This window comes from Eumetopias jubatus, unplaced genomic scaffold, assembly GCF_037043125.1.
Source record: "Eumetopias jubatus isolate StellerSeaLion01/CBP00866 unplaced genomic scaffold, mEumJub1_p1.0 scaffold_11, whole genome shotgun sequence".
Classification (NCBI taxonomy): Eukaryota; Metazoa; Chordata; class Mammalia; order Carnivora; family Otariidae; genus Eumetopias; species Eumetopias jubatus.
The window spans coordinates 1022379-1029430 of record NW_028274817.1 but is presented as its reverse complement, the minus strand read 5'-3'; the positions used below and the strand labels follow the sequence as shown (position 1 = coordinate 1029430).

Sequence of the window (7052 nt, the reverse complement as noted above, 5' to 3'; positions counted from 1 at the left end):
ATTTAAACAGTTTTCACTTGGATTTCTCATATCATCATTGCAAAATAAAAAATGCTATAGCTTGTGCCTGCATTCATCAAGTACTTCACTTGATTTTTTTTCCTGATGTTGTTTTATAGTTAAATTAAAAAGCACTGATAAAAATTTGAATGAATCTAAATTCATAGGGACAGAGAAAAGAGTAAATATGGAAAGTTTTCTCTTTCTTTTTTTAAAGATTTATTTATTTATTTTGGTGGGGGAGCAAGAGGCTGAAGGAGAGGGAGAGAATCCTCAAGCAGACTCCCTGCTCAGTGTGGAGTCCAATGCAGGGCTCAATCCCAGGACCCTGAGATTGTGACCTGAGCCAAAATCAAGACTTGGACACTTAACTGACTGAGCCACTCAGGTGCCCTGGAAGGTCTTTTCATAGAGGCAGAATTGCTGGCATGAGTGTATCCACCTGTAAAATTGAGTAGTGGATTCATAGAAGTTTGAGATTGGAAAAGTAAGATAAAGTGAAGATTAACACAAATCTGTAAGTTTGTGTTCCAAGTAGCCAGTCTGTGGGACCCTACTTTTTAAATATGTATATCTTTTTTAATCAATTGTTTTTAATAGCTTTATTTAGATTTAATTGACATGCAATTAAATATGCATATTTAAATATTTGATTTAAGTTTTGACATATGTACATATATATATGTACTATGAAATTATCACCACAATGAAGATAGTGAACACATCCATTACCCTCAAAAGTTTTCCTTATTCTCCTATAACCCTTCCTTTCCATACCTCCCCATAACCCAATCCCCAGACAAACATTGATCCGCTTTCTGTCACTATTGACTAGTTTGCATTTTATATAAATAGAATCATTGCAGCATGTACTCTTTTTGTCTAGCTTTTTTCACTCAGCATAATTATATTGAGTTTCATCCATGCTGTAGCATGTATCAATAGTTATTTTTATTGCTGAGTAGTATTCCATTTTATGTATGTACCACAATTTGTTTATTCATTCACTTGTTCATGGACATTTGGATTGCCCATTCCAGTTTTTTATTACAAATAAAGTTACTGTTAGCATTTGTTACAAGTCTTGAGTCAACAGATCTTTTAGTTACTTGGGTAAATACCTAGGAGTAGGATGCCTAGGAGTCATATGCCTAGTAGTATGGTAGATGTATGTTTGTTTAACTTTTAAAGAAAGTGATTAAATATTTTCCAAAGTGGTTGTACCATTTGATATTCCCAAAAGCAATATTTGAGTGTCCCACTTGTTCCACATCCTTGCCAACACTTGTTGTAATTGGTCTTTGAATGTTAGCCATTCTAGTGAGTGAGTATTTACATCTTATTGGGGTTCTAATTTGCATTTAATTAATGACTAATGATATTTAGCATCTTTTCATGTGCTTATTTGCCATCAACATATCTTCTTTGGTGAAGTGTCTTTTCAAATCTTTTACTCATTTTATTCATTGGGTTGTCTTCTTATCATTGAATTGTAAGAGTACTTTATATGTTCTGTATATAAGTCCATTCTCAGATATACGATTTGCAAATATTTTCTCCAATTCTGTGTCTTGTCCTTTCCTTCTCTTAACAGAGTCTTTCAATGAGTAAAAGCTTTTAATTTTGATAAAGGTCAATTCATCCAAATTTTCTTTTATGGATCATACTTTTTTGTACCCTATCAAATAATTTTTTGCTTAACGAACCCAAGTTCTCAACAATTTTATCTTATATTTTTTCTAGAAGTTTTATAGTTTTAGGTTCTACATGTAGGCCTATGATTCATTTTGACTTATTTTTTTTTATATGTGCAAGGTATGGGTCAAATTTCTTTCTTCTTTTTTTGCATATGGTTATCCAATTGCCCCAACACTATTTATTGTTGAAAAGACCATACTTTCTCTACTGAGTGGCATTTGCACCTTTGTCAAAAATCAATTGGCCATAATATGTGGGTCTATTTTTGTACTATCTGTTCTGTTCCACTTGTCTATCTATATGCCAATACCACACTGCTTTGATTACTATGGCTTTGTAATACTATCTCTTAAAATCAACTAAAGTAAGTCCTACATCTTTGTTGTTTCCAAAATTGGTTTGGCTATTCTGGGACATTTGCACTTCCATGGAGACTTTAAGATTAGCTTGTCAATTTCCACACAAATGCCTTTTAAGATTATGATTGAGATTGCATTACACTTACAGGTCAATTTGGGGATAAGTGACATTTAATAATATTGAGTCTTTTATCCCATGAACACATCTGTCAATTTTTTAAGGTATTCTTTAATTTATCTCAATGATGTTTATTAGTTTTCATTGCACAGGTCCTGAGTATTTCATATTTTTATGACATTGTAACTGGAATTTTTTTTTCAATTTCCAATTGTTCATTGCTAGTATATAGAAATTCAGTTGGTTTTTGTATACTGACCTGGTATCCTGCAATCTTGCCAAACTCACTTATTTGTTCTAATAGTCTTTGTAGAAGTCATAGAATTTGCTACATAGATGAACATGTCATCTTCAAAGGACACTTTTGATCATTCTTCCTTTCTAATATGGCCTATTATTTCTTGTTTTTTGTCTTGTTTTGTTTTGTTTATTGCACTGGCTAGACTCTTCAGTACAACATTGAATAAAGATGGTGACAGCTGACATCCTTGTCTTGTTCTTGATCTTAAGGGAAAGCATTCAGTCTTTCACATTTAAGTATGATGTTGGCTGTAAGTTTTGCATGAATGTCTTTTATCAAGTTATAACCAGCTGTTTTTAATTTTAAAATAAATACAGTGGAATACTCCTGACAGTGTGGTGGATTAGTATTCTGAAATACTTTCTTGCTCCACAAACCAAAATCTGGATAAATTATAGCAAATTTCCATATAAATGTATAACTGACCTTGCAAGAAAATAAAGAAAGCCAATCACCAGGAGCTAAAATCAGAGCAACAAGTGAAGATAGAAAGAGGCCTGGGGTCATTTTCCAAGTCCAGAAGCATTATATTCTTGGATTTTAACAGCTGACGGCCTCTCTGGCTGATCCACCTCAGTCTCCCTCAGAAACTCTCTTCTTCTACCTGCTTTTAAACATTAGTGTTTTTCAGGGCTCTCTCCTAAGATCTCTTCTTTTCTCACTCCCTGGTTGACCTCATATATTACAATTTCAAGTATCACCTCAATGCTAATGACATGAAAATCTTTATCTACCATGTTCTTTCCTGAACTATCTTTCCTATCCAATTTCCTAAAGAATATGATCTTGGCTCTGATATACTACATATCCTTTAAACTCATATCAAAACTTCATCTTTCCTCTGCCTGTGTCTGTTCCTGTTTCCACCTCAGTTATTGACGCATTAATTTTTGAGTCATACGTGATTCTTTTTACCTCTCTCACCCTTCCATATCTGATTATTTTTAGCTCAACCTTCCAAATATCTCTTGAGCCAAATAGTAGTTCAGGTGAAAGTTGGCTAATTTACTTTTTTCTGGTTTTTTTAAATTAAATTTTACGTAGTTAACATACAGTGCAATATTGGTTTCTGGAGTAGAGTTCAGTGTTTCATCACTTACATACAATACCCAGTGCTCATCATAACAGGTGCCCTCCTTAATACACATCACCTATCTAGCCCATGCCCCACCCACCTTCCCCCTCAGACCCTCAGTTTGTTCTCTATCTTTAAGAATCTCTTATGGCTTGTTTCCCTCTCTCCTTTTTTACTTTTCCCCTTCCCATATGTTCATCTGTTTTCCATCCATGTCACTGCAAATGGCAAGATTTCATTCTTTTTGATGGCTGAGTAATATTCCGTTGTATGTATACCATATCTTCTGTACCCATTCATCAGTTGATGGATATTTGGGCTCTCTCCATAGTTTGGCTATTGTTTATAATGCTGCTATAAACACTGGGGTGCATGTATCCCTTGAATCTGTATTTTATTTTATCAGTGGGGACACTGGGACCAATGATCACTAGTTGCACAGGTACAAAAAATTATGCTTCTGAAATCTCTTGATGTCGATTCTGCAAGAAGAGCAATGGAGCTGCCCTACATGTGCCACTCACAACAGAAGTCCTTTTTTACTACTTGACCATTTTAAAGATAGAAATACTGTGTTGCAAATATCTTCTCCCATTCTGTAGACTGCTTTTTAGTTTGGTTGATTGTTTCCCTCACTGTGCAGAAGGTTTTTTTTTATTTTGATGAAGTCTCACTTGTTTATTTTTGTTTTTGTTTCCCTTGCCTCAGGAGCTATATCTAGTAAGAAGTTGTTGTGGTTGATGTCAAAGAGCTTACTGCCTGTGTTCTCCTCTAGGATTTCAATGGTTTCTCATCTCCCATTTAGGTCTTTCATCCATTTTGAATTTATTTTAGTGTATGGTGTAAGAAAGTGGTCCAGTTTCATTCTCTTGTATGTTGCTGTCCAGTTTTCCCAACATCATTTGTTGAAGAGACTGTCTTTTTCCCATTGGATAGTCTTTCCTGTTTTGTTGAAGATTAGTTGACCATATAGTTGTGGATTCATTTCTGGGTTTTCTATTCTGTTCCATTGATGTATGTGTCTTTTTTTGTGTGTGCCAGTACCATACTGTTTTGATCACTATAGCTTTGTAATATAAATTAAAGTCTGGAATTTTGATGCCTCCACCTTTCCTTTTCTTTTTCAAGGTTGCTTTGGCTATCTGGGGTCTTTTGTGGTTCCATACAAATTTTAGGATGGTTTGTTCTAGCTCTGTGAAAAATGCTGGTGCTATTTTGATAGGGATTGCATTAAATGTGTAGATTACTTTGGGTAATATAGACATTTTAATGATATTTGTTCTTCCAATCTGTGAACATGGAATGTTTTTCCATTTCTTTGTGTCATCTTCAATTTCTTTCATAAGTGTTCTACAGTTTTTTGGATACAGATCTCTTACCTCTTTGGTTAAGTTTATTCCTAGGTGTCTTATGGCTTTTGGTGCAATTGTAAATGGGATTGATTCCTTGATTTCTCTTTCTACTGCTTCATTATTGGTGTATGAAAATGCAACAGATTTCTCTACATTGATTTTGTATCCTGCGATGTTACTGATACAGGGTTAGTGTCCAAAATACATAAAGAACTTATAAAACTCAACACCCCCCGAAAAATAATCCAGCCAAAAGATGGGCGGAAGACATGAGTAGACATTTTTCCAAAGAAGACATACAGATGACCAATAGGAACATGAAAAGATGTTCAACATCACTCATCAACAGGGAAAAACAAATCAAAACTACAAGGAGATATCAACTCACACCTGTCAAAATGGCTAAAGCATCAGGGAAATACAAATCAAAACTACAAGGAGATATCAACTCACACCTGTCAAAATGGCTAAAATTAACAACAAAAGAAAGGTGTTGGCAAGGAGGTGGTGAAACGGGAACCCTCTTACACTGTTGGTGGGAATGCAAACTGGTAGAGCCACTCTGGGAAACAGTATGGAGGTGTCTCAAAAAGTTAAAAATAGAACCACCCTATGATCCAGTAATTGCACTATTATTTACCCAAAGCATCCAAAAATGCTAATTCCAAGGGATACATGCACACACCCCAATATTTATAGCAACATTATCAGCAATAGCCAAATTATACACACCCAAATGTCCATCAACTGATTAATGGATAAAGAATATATAGAGAGAGGAGCAAGATGGCGGAGAAGTAGGAGACCTGGATTTCATCTGGTCCCAGGAATTTAATTGGATAGGGATCAAACCATTCTGAACACCTACGAACTCAACAAAAGAACAAAGAAAAGAATAGCAACAACTCTCTGAACAGAAAAGCGACCACTTTCTAGAAGGTAGGACGTGCAGAGAAGTGAATCCCAGGTGATATTCAGAGGATAGATGGCGGGGGAGGGGGCCTCCGTTGGCCATTTCTGGCAAGTGATAGAGCAACAGAGCACAAAACTGGAACTTTTAGAAGTCTGCTCCACTGAGGGATGTCACTCCAGTGGCTAAGTGGGGGGTGGAACCCATGCTGGGACAGTGTGGTCTCAGGACCCTCGGGGTCACAGAAAGACCAGGGGTGCCTGAGTGCGGCAGGGCTCCCAGGTATTGGAGTGGGGAAGCCAGCTGCAGAGAGGGAGCCGAGGAGTGGGCTCTCAGCTCAGGGATACCATAAACCGTGATCCAAGGCACAGTTGGACCACTGCTCCTCCAGCAGGGACCCAACAAATGGCAGATCCGGGGAGACTTCCCTTCCTCCCCTGGGAGAAGCAGCACAGGAGTGCACCACAGGGATCTGCTGGGTTTGGAGACTCCACACTGGGTCAGTGCCAGAGGTAGAAATGCTCGGTCACAGGCCAGGTGAGCACGGAGTGCGGCCGGAGACCAGGGAGACGGGAGTGACTGACTGCTTTTCTCTGGGGGCTCACTGAGGAGTGGGGCTCCTGAGTTCTCAGCTCCTCCGGGCGGAGATTGGGAGGCCATCATTTTCACTCTCGCCCTCCAAAGCTGTACAGAAAGCTTGCAGGGAACAAAAGCTACCGAAAGCAAACCCAAGCAGATAACTTAACCCAGACCAGGCAAGGGCGGGGCAATTCTGCCTCCGGCAAAGACATTTGGGAACCACTGCAACAGGCCCCTCCCCCAGAAGATCAGCAAGAATAGCCAGCCAAGACCAAGTTTACTGATCAATGAGAACAGCAGAACTCCAGCAGTAGGGGAATACAGCACATAGAATTCAGGGCTTTTTCCCCATGATTCTTTAGTCTTTCAAAGTTAATTTTTTTAACTGTCTTTTTTTTAATTTTTCTTTTTCCCTTTTTCAACCAACATCTTATTAATCCTCTTTTTTAAAAATATTTTTTATTTTTCATTTTTAGAGTCATATTCTACCCCTTTATAGTAGTTACCCTTATTTTTGGTGTATATATATATATAAGTCGTTCTCTCTTTAAAATTTTGGCATACAGTATCTTCTAACAGATCAAAGTATACCCTAAATCGCTAGTGTATGGCTTTGTTCTAGTCTCCTGCTTGATCACATTCTCTCCCTTTTTTTTAAAT

General features: G+C 37.3%; 1 non-coding gene across 1 annotated transcript; it reads right to left on the bottom strand.

The window, feature by feature from the left end:
• Nucleotides 1-3958: 3958 nt before the first annotated feature.
• LOC114200023 (U11 spliceosomal RNA) lies at nt 3959-4091 on the bottom strand. The gene has a single exon (XR_003607380.1). It is a non-coding gene; the product is annotated as a U11 spliceosomal RNA (small nuclear RNA).
• Nucleotides 4092-7052: the final 2961 nt, after the last annotated feature.